General features: G+C 36.6%; 1 long non-coding RNA gene across 1 annotated transcript; it reads right to left on the reverse strand.

Moving 5' to 3' along the window:
* On the reverse strand, window positions 1-1,741 carry LOC146650558 (uncharacterized). The gene is made up of 3 exons (XR_014907939.1): window positions 1,605-1,741; window positions 597-689; window positions 1-466 (listed from the first exon to the last, which is right to left on the reverse strand). It is a non-coding gene; the product is annotated as an uncharacterized LOC146650558 (long non-coding RNA).
* Between the last annotated feature and the right edge of the window lie 11,988 nt (window positions 1,742-13,729).

The raw sequence follows: 13,729 nt of genomic DNA on the forward strand, positions 1-13,729 counted from the left end.
TGTTGGTAAAGGTTCAAGAACAAAGAACGCAGAAAAGTGAAAGGCCTTGCAGAAGTTCTTGTGGCAATTCAAACTGAACAGTTTATGAAGTGCAAGGAGAAGGGTTCGAGAACCTTAAAGTTCAGTGTCCTCTATAGTTCACTGCAGGCTGTTTCACTCAAGCAGTTTGTTTTTCAGAACCTGCACCTTCATGGATAGGTTGTTCCCATCCAACTCCATCAGCACCTTCTGAAGAAATTCAAATGTGTATTTCAGGTGCTTTGGGTAGCTCAGATTTAGACTGTAGATTAATCCAAGCAGGAGGGCACAACCCTTTGCCACATCACTAAGAGCTTGCAGCACAGTGCATCCTTCTATGATGACACCAATGTCCTCAGGTGTATCTGCAGAGTTTGCTCTCATGTCTGACAACATAGACTCCCAAAGTCAGCTGCTCTGTTTCTCTGCTTGCACCAAGATCCACATCCTTTAAATAAAAATTAAAAAAAGATAAGTTAATTGCGTACATATACATATGGACAAGTAAGTCCACCTTCCATTTCCAATCCCAAATTTAAAAAAGGAAAATAACTGATCGTTTTCCTTTTTTAACTTACCAAGAATTCCTTGAACAGGTCATCTGGCTTTTCATTTAAGTAGACACAGACAGCTTTCAGAATGCATTCCTGTCAAACATCAACGCTGGGATTCTGGTGGAGATAAGAACTCAATATGAGAGAAGTTTCCTATTTTGGTTCCTTTCAACCTCTTTACAAAACAAAGTCAAAAATATTAACACATAGCAGATATGTGATTAAGCAATGTTTCATAACTCACATCAGTGATGTGCAGTGAGGTTCATGATTGGTAAGGCACTGACTCCTCTGTGTCAGATTAACAAATATATGAACCCAAAAATCGAAGCTTTTCAATTTTGACATTACGTGAAAGCTTTCATTTTTGCTTTAATCAATTCTAGATTGTTCAACAATATATTTAATAATTGTGCCCCTAAAAATATTAAAATTAAATAGAAGATTAGAACTGGGCAATATGGACTTAAAATCCTATCATGACATTTTGTGGATAACAATAAGTCTGTGAAGGTTCACAGTCATCCAGGTCATCGTAGTCTAAGGAGCTTGGAAAGAAAAGTGAAGCTTCTTCAGTGAAGATTTCTGACACTAAACCAGAAATCAACATGGAGTCGAATTCTTTCAAACAATGTAGCAACTTAATTGATGCACATTTCTAAAATACACTACACATTCATTTCATTCTTCAAACTACAGGATCGCTGGCGCTCCCAGTGGTCATTACTGATGTCAGGGAGCAGGTGCGGTAGATGTTGGGAGTAATTTTAAAACTGTCGGTCTTAGTAGGCAAGTCTCATCTTAACAAGAATCGCAAAAGATTTTGGAAAATTACACCGAAGCAGGTTCAACAATATTTGTTAAATGTTTTCATACTTCTAACATGTGAGAGAGGTATACAAGCTAGAGTGTTAAAAAATTTGCCAGGCATCATTTGTTTAAAAAAAATGCAAAAGTATTCCCGAAAGTGTCAGATGTGTATCAGTTAGTATACATTAATCAAATTTGTCATCCTTAAATTGTTGAACTTACCAAATAATCCTCAGATGGCGATGGATTCTATCCAGGATGCTAAGCATATGCAAGTCTCAGTTGAAAATGGCGGATGATCAAACTTCCACACTGCACATGTGCAAACTCAGAAGTACGGAGAGCCTATTAGGACAATCCTCTTTAAATTAAAGTGCTCTTCATTTTAAATGAACTTTTTACATTGGATTTAATTTACTGCATTTTGTTGTATTGAAATATTATGTTATTAATTAAATTCAAAACAACATACTTGTGTTTAAAGTTAAAAATCAATTGGTGGCATTAGTTTTAACATGAAGCATTTACATAATGCTACCAACATCAGAGTGTCATTTCTTAGAGTGTAGGTTTATCAGCAATGTCAGAATCATCCACATATGGTTCACTTTTTATACAAGTGAACAATGTACTGCAATGCTGTCTCCATAATGCTGCTATATTATCTGTCCAAGAAAAACCTTCAACTGTGCACGGGAGAGTTATTTAACAATTATTAAGAATTTTTACCACTTTCCAAAAATCTGTGACATTATTGTTCTCCATTTTCAAATCTGCTTTCACAACCTGCTCACCTTTAGATGTAAAAACAGTATACTTATATCTGGCATTTGCAAGCCTTTTCTGTTCAAACTCTGGGCCTTTCTTAGGTCTTCCAGCCCAAAAGTTTTTAAGCTACATGCGCTTCATCCTGATACATGGCTACGTGTTCTTCCCAACCAGGCCTGATATTAGGTTTCATATTATCCTTACATTGTACATCAAATGGTTTACCACTTTCATACAAAGCAGTCACAATATCATCATACATGGAACAAAGTTTATGTTTATGCTCAAGATTCTTACATTTGACACCTTTGCACAAAATAGCTTCTTTAGGCAAATAAATGTTGTTTAAATATTTATCTGTATTATTATAATAGGCCAATACGCCATCTTCACTAAATTCTGACCATTTTACACTGGTAGCATTATTAGTTACATGATTATTTCCAATTGTTGCTGGCAATTGTTACACATTTACAGTAAAAGTAAAAGGTATATTGTCTGACACAGCTACCCCATACTCAGTGTTGGGGAGTAACGGAATACATGTACCACTGTTATGTATTTAAAATACAAAATATGAGTAACTGTATTCCGTTACAGGTACCATTTAAAAAGGTGGTATTTGGAATACAGTTACTTTGTGGATTACACGGCGGTACTTTCCTGTTTCATTTTGTCGCGGGTCAGGACTGTTTGGGTTTTGTTTGACAGCTACGTTCTGTAGTTCCAGGCGGCAGCATTGCAGTTGCCATGGTTACAGGGTGACACTCTCGCTCTGCGTTTCCTGGGTGAGAGAGCGCCTTTTTGTTGTTGTGCTAAGCTAATAGGCAGAATTCAGAATGTAGCATCATGGGCAGTGTAGTCCGTGCTGTAGGGAGAATGGACTGCCATACTCATTATGTGTCTGTGAGCGCGAGGAGGGAGAAAAATGAGAGTGGAAAAGTACGAGCTGTCATCGAGCAGAAACGGGAGCTGGAAGCATGTAAATATAATAATAACCACTGCAGCCAAGAAGAGTGCCTGACGAGCCCACACTGTAAAACCTAATAAGTTCACAGAACTCAAAAATTGTTGTGTAACAGATTACACAACAATTTTTTAGTGATGTTTTTAAAAGTTTTAAGTTTAACTAAAATAAAAATTATAGTTGCAGTTGCCTTAAATTACCTCAATGTTAACTCATAAATGTTGATATTCCTCAACTTATAATTAGGGAGTAATAAACTCAAAATGTTCAATTTTTTCAACTTAATTAAGGTGGGAAATACACTCAAAATATTTTACATATTGCAACTCATACGATGTGGGAAATAAACTCAAACTTTTTCATATTTTCTAACTTATAATATGGGAAATAACACTTAAAATCTTCAATATTTTTTAAAATACTGTGGGAAATACACTTACAAATAATTCTAAACTGTTTACCCAGTAAATTATAATCAGCTAAAAGTGTTAGAAAACATGAAAGTAACAACACTAACAATTTAACAACTTTTTATTAAACACAATGTGCTTTTAAAAAGGCACAAACAACAGAGCTCACTCATAAAAAAGTGCTTCATAAATAAAACAAGAGAAAAAGACTCCAAGGGTCTCCATCTCAATTCTAAAATTCAATAACATTTTCAGTATTAACAGCAATTGCAGCTATTAGAACATTGATGCATTTAACACTTACTGTACCTTGACAGCTGCAGCTCACTTTCTTTTTTAAAAATACATAAAAAAAACAGTACTGGTTTCCACTGCTGTACTTATAGGGAACAAACATCAAGGCAGTGCATTTACGTATTAGGCAACAGAACATTAAACATGAATAGTGAACTGAACAGTCATTCATCTTAAATGTGAGGTAGAAGAGGCAAATGATTAGGAAAAAAACAAACAAAAAAGCTTCCTCAATACTCAGCTTAACAAGTAGTCCATTCTGAGTGATTCACTCATTGAACAAATCATTCTTCAGCATCAGTAGACGCCCTTTCAGTGGTTTGTTGTCCTCAAGGCACATCACAACCTTCTGGATAAATGTGAATGTAAGCTCAAGTTTCTTTGGGTATTGTAGGTCTAATGCATAGATGTACCCAAAGAGCAGGAGAAATGAGTCAGCCAGATTTGTGGGACCATTCACAAGTATTTCATCCTCAACGACAATGCAGATGCTTTCGGGACTGAAGAGGGCCGAATCAGTAGTGTCATCCGTGACAACTGTCAGCAGAGCCACAGGAGTGTCAGTGAGGTCTGGACCATCTGCTGACTGCAAAACAAAAATAATACAAGAATGAGTTCAGCCCCACAAGGACACAAATCATGCTATTGATTAGAGGTGTGAATCTTCATAAGTCGCACGTTTCTTTTAGGATTATAATGTCAACGATTTAATTTGATATTGCGATACATCATGATGCATTACAATAATCTTAATTTGGGTTTGGTTTCAAAACATATGTGTAAATAAATGTTTTCAATAATAAATATATGCCAAGATATTTGTTTTTGTTATTTACCAAACATTTCTCTGACCACAACATGGCACCTCCAAAAAAATAGAACACTTGAATTTTAAAAAGGGAGATAGTTTTTATCTGCAGATTTTTTTTGTATAATAATCTTTCAACTATTTTCATGTTTTCTGGTTTATGCGTAACAATCTTCTTGCAATCTTATTCAACAATAGTTGATATATGGGAGAAAACAAGTCAGATGAGGACTGTGTTGAACATCCTTCCTGATATACACCCTGGTTCTCCTTGAGTTCTGAGCGATGTCATATGGTTGATGCTGAGGCCAGTACACTTACATCACAAGTCCTGAATAACGTGGAGGCATCTTCACGCAGGTACACAGGAAGTGCACGAAGGACGAGGGCCCGTCTTGTATTTACATCATGCTGTTCCTAGATGAACACACAATATCTATTAGAATAGTATTTACACAAATGCAGAGTAAAAACAAAGTGTTGGATAGCCATGTTCTGATTGTCATTGTTATAGATCAGGGGTGTCCAAACTTTTTGTGTAACGGGCTAAACCTGTCAATCTAGAAGGGTAACCCAAAAAAAATCTAAAAATTTTGAATAATTCAAGGCAAAATTCTCTAGTTTCTTTGTATTTATTTTTTATTTAAATTGGGACACAAATTATAAAACTCACCCACTGACAACTGGTGAAATGTTGACTCTCTGTAGCGCTCTTTGCAGTCTGATATCTGTAAACAATATGTGCACAAAGACGACTTATTAATGTTCAAAAACATTTTTTGCACAGCACACACACACAAGTAGTCAGCTGATCTCATCTGATGCAGATCTGCTCCTTGATCAAGTGACATTTGTCCGGATTTTTGGCACGAGTGACGTCGAATCAGCACCGCAGCTGGATGGCCCGATTTACATACCCAGCGCAGCTGATACTCACTACAATAATTTACTAAGATTATATGCACTCCTGTTATTAAGTCCAGTTCAGTCTGTTAATGTTAACCGTTTCAAACTAATGTTGATAGGTGTGTTGCTAAGCTTAATAACTTAAATAACAAACTTGAAATTTACCCGTCCTATTTTCCCTTTTATTGTTTTTTCTCTGTGCTGTAAATCTTCTGTCTAAGAAGAAATCTGAGGCTGCTGTTCTGAAAATAAGCTACCAAAGCTTTTTCTGAATGAATCAATAAAGATCCATTTATGGAAAGCTGTGATGAAAGCAGTTTTGTCTTTAATTATATTCAACAATATAACATATTCGACCACTTTTAAGTGATTTTGTGATCTTTAATACACTTTAATACACTAAAGTTAAGGTTATTTACCTAATTTCTAGTAAGTAGCCCTCAGTGAAAAAAGTTTGGACACCCCAGCCTTACAGGTTAGGGAGTATTTGTGATCCGCACAGTCTGCATCAATGATTCTTTCTTAGCCTGGGAGCAGAACGCGGCTCTTTATTTTCATTTCATTTCAATTTATCTAGCAAAGATCGATAGGGTCTGGCTTAAAGGTGTCAAGGAGGCGCCTCAGTCTGGCTGGTTGAGCCTTGTCGAATTAGCGCGAACAATTTAGCTGAACTTCGTTCGTAGCACCGAGTTCGACCAGTGTATAATGTTAGGCTGAATCAGGCGATGCATTTTTCCGCAAGGCTTGACTTGTAGAGCTCGCTTAGTGGAATACCCCTCTAAACTGTTAAAAGGATTTCGAGATTATCTCACAACCACACATTTGAGACTACGAAAAAATACAAACATGTCTAATTACCATCATGATAACACACTCATGTTGTTTATTATTGTTCGCTTCATGCTAGCACACACACACAGCTCAACAGCGTAAACTACTGACTGTGTAACACGGACACTTATTGAAATAAGTATACTCACAATACGCACGTACATTACCGGCGAATACGACAACCAGTGGAAAGTTTTAGTAGAAAGTTCAAATGCATGGAGCTAGAACTGCCACCGTCAACTTCCCGGGCAAGAATACAATGCATTATGGGAAATGTTGTCCCCCACGGAAAACCGCCAAAACGTTACATCATTCTAATTTGAAATAACATTACGTATTTGTCACATTAGAAAACTTCTAAAATTACAATTACTTGGATTCGAATTCATTTATAACAAACATTCACTGTGCACAAAGTACGAATATATTTCCAGTAAAAAATAAAAAAGAATGTTTATCGAAATTAAATTTAAACAAAACAAAAACACGTTAGACTTACCAAATTTAGGGCAGTTGATGAAAAAAAATAAGGTGGTGGTCGTGGTGGGTTGAAGTTGGGGACTCTTAATCCACACGGGCTGGCCAAAACTTCCCCGTATCAAGGTAAATTCAAGATGGCTGACTAAGCTTTCCTGAGGGAGCGACAAGACTCCACCCACCAGAACGTCACTAATATATGCTTCTTAAACTTTTTGAGCGTTCCAAAAAATTTAGCTAAAAAATATTGAGCCCTATTCAATTAAAGCTGCATAAAAGCCAACAGAGCTCAATACTTTATAGTTTGCTCAACTACAAAACGACATTTGAGTGTTATGAGCTTATTAGTTATGAGCTAGAACAACTGTTAGGGATTACAGTGCAGTTGTAAGTAAGCTATTAAGACTCGACTGTACACCGTGTTCGTGTTTTCCTCCGAAACAATAAGTTCCGTTGGAGCAACTCTGTCTCTCGCAAGCAGAGTTGACCCTCACAACAAAGTAAAGCTATTTTTCGGCTACACGGAATTTTTCGGCTACACGGAACCGTATTAGTCAGAGGTCCCTTTACTACGGTTCGGAGCCGCGGACCTTCAGTAATAGTAATAAATCACAGCAATAGTACATTCACGTAGTTGTAAAATGCATGATAATATGTTAAGTAATCAGAATACGTTACTCTCATTGAGTAACGTAACGGAATACGTTACAGAATATATTTTAGGGCATGCATTCTGTAATCTGTAGTGGAATACATTTTAAAAGTAACCTTCCCAACACTGCCCATACTTCATAGTCATGTTTCCTAATGCTGCCCAACATCTGTACATATGCAGTGATTTAGCCATAATGTAGCATGCCAAGCTTCACTTACATATGTGTAGCTGTCTTGGAGTGGTAACTCTTCGCTTGACAGCAGAGGGTGTAAACATAAAATTAGAATAATGTTTTCTGCTAAGTTGTCTGCTATGTGTAGACACGTTGGTTTATGTCTTGTGTTAGGTATCTTTTTATGTTTGAATAATTCATAGGTCACTGTTGTTGTTGAGTGTTTTAACCAGTGTTGGTCGAGTTACTTGAAAAAAGTAATCAGTAACTAATTACTGATTACTTCCCTAAAAAAGTAATCCAGTTACTTTACTGATTACTTATTTTCAAAAGTAATTAATTACTTAGTTACTTTTTAAAAACACGATTTACAACCTGAATAGGTGATAAAGCGATAGATTTTTTAGCCCAATTCTACTTTTTCTGCATAATCCATCATACAAAATGTAATCAAATGGAAAAGTCTCTTTTTAAAACTTGTTTTATTAGTTTGAACCTTTTAAAAAATTTAATTATATGCAACATTCTCTGACTGGAAGAAATTTGTTTAACATTTAAACCTATTTTCTGCACATTCCAGCACATAAAATAAAATATTTTTTTGTGTGTTTACACTCACTCTTTCAAATAGATGCAAGTAAAACACAGCAGAAAATAAATAACATCAAAGACTAGCGGTCCTGTTGCTCTATTTTCACCTGTAAAGCAGGAGTAGGGTAGGCGGAGGTTTGCTCTGGTGCAGGTGTGCCGCAGCGGTCAGTTGAAGAATCCGCGAGTTTCTCTGTGAGTTTTACGTTACGTCATTACATCGGAGCGTACTCGGTGCTTGCTTGGAAGTTTAGGGGTTTTTTTCGCTGTAAAAAGAAGTTTTCTTCCCACGCACAACGGACACTAATGTTTTTGTCACTTTTTATGGAATCAAACTTAAAGTAAGGTCAGTACTTCCACGCTTGCATGCTCATGCTCTCTCCCACATTCGATATATTATCCATTGTTGATCTGCACACAGCTGTTGTCATGAACGACGCACTTGCTTACGTCACTGTCATGAGACATTCTCGCAAAAAATCACGGTTTTAGTAACGCAGTAACGCAGCGTTCCTACGGGAAAGTAACGGTAATCTAATTACCGTTTTTGCAATAGTAATCCCTTACTTTACTCGTTACTTGAAAAAAGTAATCGGATTACAGTAACGCGTTACTGCCCATCTCTGGTTTAAAAAAAAAAACCCCAAAACAAAACAACAAAAAAAGACCTCCTCTGAAAATGATACAGATACAGGTACAGGGACTGGAGTTAGTTCAAAAGCAGCCAATGTCCAAAGAAAAACTTTGAAAGACATTCAGAAACCCTGGAGAATTATGGCTCAAGTATTTTATAATAAAGTTGGTCAAGGTGGAAGAAATCAAGTAAGGTAGCAAGTAAAACCTCAGCACTTAAGCCTAGAGTATAATGTACACTTAGTTACTCTACACTAATTTAAAGTGGCTGTGAAAATTCTGTATCACTATAAAGTATTTAGCAACAATAGATTGTTTAAGCACGTCATATTTAAAAACAATGGTTAGATGATGAACTAGCACAGCACCATGCTGACACATAGTTTAGTTTTCTTAAGCTATCTCAATATTAAAACATGTTATTCACAACAGAAAGCCTGCCCGGATTACTTCACAATTACGCTGTGCACAACAAGTCATGTTGCTGATGTTAATCAACTGGAAATTAAATTAAAAAATGGGAATGTCCTGTTTCATGAGAAGAGCATGTCTTGTTCAGAGAGTTTCCAAAAGAAAGGCACGATCATTCATCCTGAGTCCTAATGTAGACCCCTACTTAGGAAATCTTATTATGCTTTAAATATTGTATGGGACACACAGTTGAGCAAATACAGAGAGACAAAGAATTCATAGTCTTAACCATTTATTCTGGAAGGCCACTAGACAGATGAAGGCAGGGTGGCTGTGTCATATCTTACAAATAAGGCTCACATTTAGGAACAACCATGAAAATACTGCAACATTTTATCTCTATGGTTATTCTGTGAACTGCAGACCGCTTGAGTGAAATGGGACAGAATAAAATAGAGAGGTATTTCTAACTCTCATTAGACTAATAAGCATTTCTCAGTGCTGGCCTCTTAAAGAGATTTTTATGAAACAACAGGACGCAGGATGTCCTCCGGTGCCATCCTTAATCCCCAGAGCTCCAAAGACGAACAACTTCATTATGCAGAACATAATGGAAAGAGACGTTAATATGAACATTTAAGGTCTCTTTCCAAGCACAGACTATATTTGTAAAGCAGTTAAGCAAGGGAATGTATAGCCAATGTTTGCTTCAGCAAGGGAGAAACATTATCTGAGACCATTGTTTCTCAACAGAAATTTACATAGCGGAAAAAAAGAGGCTGAGAAAGAAAGACCCAACATTAAAAACACTCACAGTTTGGTTTTTTTTTGCTGCAATATATCCTTTAAAAATATCATATCAGTGCAAAGAGGACAGGGATGTCAAACTCATTTTACATCATGGGCTACATACAGCCTGCTTTGATCTTACCCGGGCCAGACCAGTGAAACTCTCCTTTTCTGTCAGTTTAAAGATGTTTAACTACACATTTAATCTCTGTCTTAATATAAGAAAAAGAAGGGAAATTCCAACACTCAACATCTCAGTTTTTATATATTACAAAGGCATACAATTACAGAAAAGGTTTGGTAGCTCATTGCCCAGACTATCCTGTATTTATAAAACAAGATAGTGGAAAACAGGAACATTTTGTCATTTAATTGTTTATCTATTACTTTAGTGTAGTATGGGGGAGGTCTTTATCAATAGGAAAAAATATATAACATGTGAAAGTACAATTAAAAGTTCAAAATTCATCGCTCCCTTCACATTTTCAAGCCTTCCAGTGGGCCGGATTGGGGTCTGCTGGCTGTGATTCTGGTGATCCTGGTGACTGGGCAATATCAGGCTCTGATCATCATCACTGCTAAAAGTGTTTACATGTGGAGGTCAGTTTCATCTTCTTTTGTCTTCTGTTGCTGTGAAGGATCACACTATTGTGGTGTCATCTGCACTCAAAAAGGAAATTGGATGGTTGTTGCATTTACAAAAGTCTAACTTGTAATTTGGACAAAATAATTTTGTGTTTCTATGGTGGACATAATTAAATCATGTAGGATCTGTATGAAATTCAACAACTTAATTTGTTCTTATTGAGATGACATGATACAATCTAGTAAGAGTGGTTAGTTACCTGGACTCACAAAATTCACAAGCTCACATGATTCCAAACCAGGGGCGGATCTAGAGAAACTTTCTTAGTTGAAATCAAATGGAGTCGCAAAATCAAAGCCCCTTTTCCTTCCAAACACATATGCAGGTGGTTACCAACAGTTAAAATGATTCAAATACAGTAAGTATACACGTTTTTCATATCTATAACTTAATTATTTTCTGTAGCCCACATAATTAAACACGTTAGTTACATACCTTCAAATTGTTTTATTTTATATTTTTTCCTGCCTTGCTTGTTTTCATTCTTTTCAGCTCAACCTCATGTGTCTGAATTTAGATGTTTTTTCATTGACATACTGTATTAATATTACTGATCTGAAATCACACAAAAAAACATAAAATCCTAGTATTTTTTACTATAAAAATCACAGACATGTTGAGTAAATTATTTTTATAACTTGAAATGCAAATATAAATTGTACATTTTGAAAACTTATGCACACATTTTGTAAACATATACAACTATTTATCTAAAAAATGCAGCTAATACACCTGCCGTTTTTTAAACTTTGTACAACCATTTACAAATATTCCTATGACTAAAATGAGAGAACAATCAGGTGTCGCAATAAGATGCCCCACAAATTATTTGTGCCAGTATAAAAAAATAATTGTTTGTCTGCTACAAGACAGAGAACACCACCGCAGCGATAAACCCTGCAGGCCTGATAACAGGAGGTGTATCACTCCGCTTTTCCACCTAGAGACAGTGTTTACATGTTTGCCTTTGTGACATTCATTAGTGCCCTCACTGACACGCAAAAGAATGACTACACAACAGACTAACTACACACTAACTACACATCACACTAACTACACACTCCACGCTAAACGTCACAAATCTCCCACATCTCAAAACTCTCTCTCTCACTCGCTCGCTCTGTCTCGGTACCATCACTCCCAAACTTTCCCCTCTTCCTAAACAACCAAATCCCACGTGTTGACTTGGTCACAGTCAACACGTGGTCACATGGTACATTTCTCAACCAATAGGAAAGAGCTGGATTTTTTTTCTTTACTGTTTTCACGCTGTCCTTTGAAAATGCTTTTTTTTTTTAAAACAAAACAAAACAAAAAACCATGACAATAGTATTTAGAATATCTATCTCTCTCTATATATATATAGAAATAGATATATATATTACCATAACTCTGGATTTAAGAACTGGTGTATACTTTGAAGTCCGAATTTTCAACATGGGCTGAAAGACTCAGCGTGGCTGATCCTTGTTGCTATGTCAGTTTAAATCAGTCATGTGGTTTGGAGGTGCAGCGTGTCCTGGAGGGTTAACACTCACCTTCATTCCATTTCCAGAGTGTAACAACCAACCACCTGTGTGAAATCTGAAATTTCCACGGTATTGTTCAAAATGTGCTCTGGCACAATCATAGCTATTGGTTGCTACTGAAAACAAAAAATAAAGCCGTTCTGTGGTATGGGCTGAACCATTTCTTAATGGTGGAGGGGGGTAACACTATGCAATATATTCAGTTTAAGAATTTATATTCACTGTTAACTGTAATTAGGCTCAAAATGTTAATGTTAATCCATGCCACCCCATGGCACCCTTCTTGATCCGCCCCTGTTCCAAACCACAGGATGCTATTGCTATTTATTGTGGTTTAACCTCTCTGGGTACTCTGGTTTCTTCCCACAGTTAAACGTCTTGCAGTTATTAAGGCTAGATTAACTGGTGATTCTAAATTGCCCATACATGTGAGTGCATAGCCCTGTGATAGACTGGTGACCTGTCCATGGTGTACTCTCTTACCCTATCACATCTGGGATTGGCCCTTGCAATCCCGATAAAGATAAGATGATGGATGGCGTGGAAGTTGTTGTAAATCCACTAAGTTTTTATGTTAACCATGTTAGGTATTTTAGCACCATGGGAGCATTTACTGGATATTGTTTTATAGTGACATTATGCAGGAAAACTCTGTCATTCAATAAGGCCCCTTTGTTTTAGTTATTTTTCTCTTTGACCCAAGAATTGATGTGTGAGAATCACAGGCTGGTACAAGGTTGAAATACCACAGAGATCACTCCCTCAGCTACATTAGTTTCTTAATCTTTTAGACGCATGTTGAAGGCCAAATGGTTTGTTTCAGATTTCACTAATGAAAGAACTCTTTGTTTTGTGCCTTGAAAATATGTCGCTGAGATAATCACAATTGTAGCTGAACTGATACACTACACAAAGGATGCTTCTTCACCCAAGGGCAGGAAGACGCTCCCTTATCTTGGTCTGTACTGGTTTAAACTGATAAATCTGCTGTCTCATGAATTTTACCCTCTATATAAACTGTTGTACTTGTGAATAAAGTTGAGTCAATTTGGGAAGACAATCTGAAGCAGTCTCTGTTTTCTTGTTCTCCCAAGCTGCTCCCGAGCTCGTACTAACACGCTGAATGGCATGCTTGAATATTGCTTGAGAATATATTTGACTGTGTTACAGACTAAGGGACATTCTCTGCTGATAGGTGAAGGTACATTCTCTGCTGATAGACGTCCACGCCTCGGAGGAAGTCGATCCACGGATTAGGCCTTGGAAACCGTTTCCTTCAAACCAGACTGTAGATTTTGTTGAACATTATGTAATATGAAGACAACATGAAGTATTTAAGTGACCAAGTAGTATTGTGGTAAAAGTTATTGAATAGTGTTGGAATAAAGTGAGAAAATTGTGAAGGATTAAAATATTCCAAGAGCTCAACTTACTTCATCTAAACATGTTTCAATCACGCTTTA

The sequence above is a fragment of the Rhamphochromis longiceps genome, linkage group LG16 (assembly GCF_057381845.1).
Source record: "Rhamphochromis longiceps isolate RC_006_pf linkage group LG16, R_longiceps_female_GT1.1, whole genome shotgun sequence".
Taxonomy (NCBI): Eukaryota; Metazoa; Chordata; class Actinopteri; order Cichliformes; family Cichlidae; genus Rhamphochromis; species Rhamphochromis longiceps.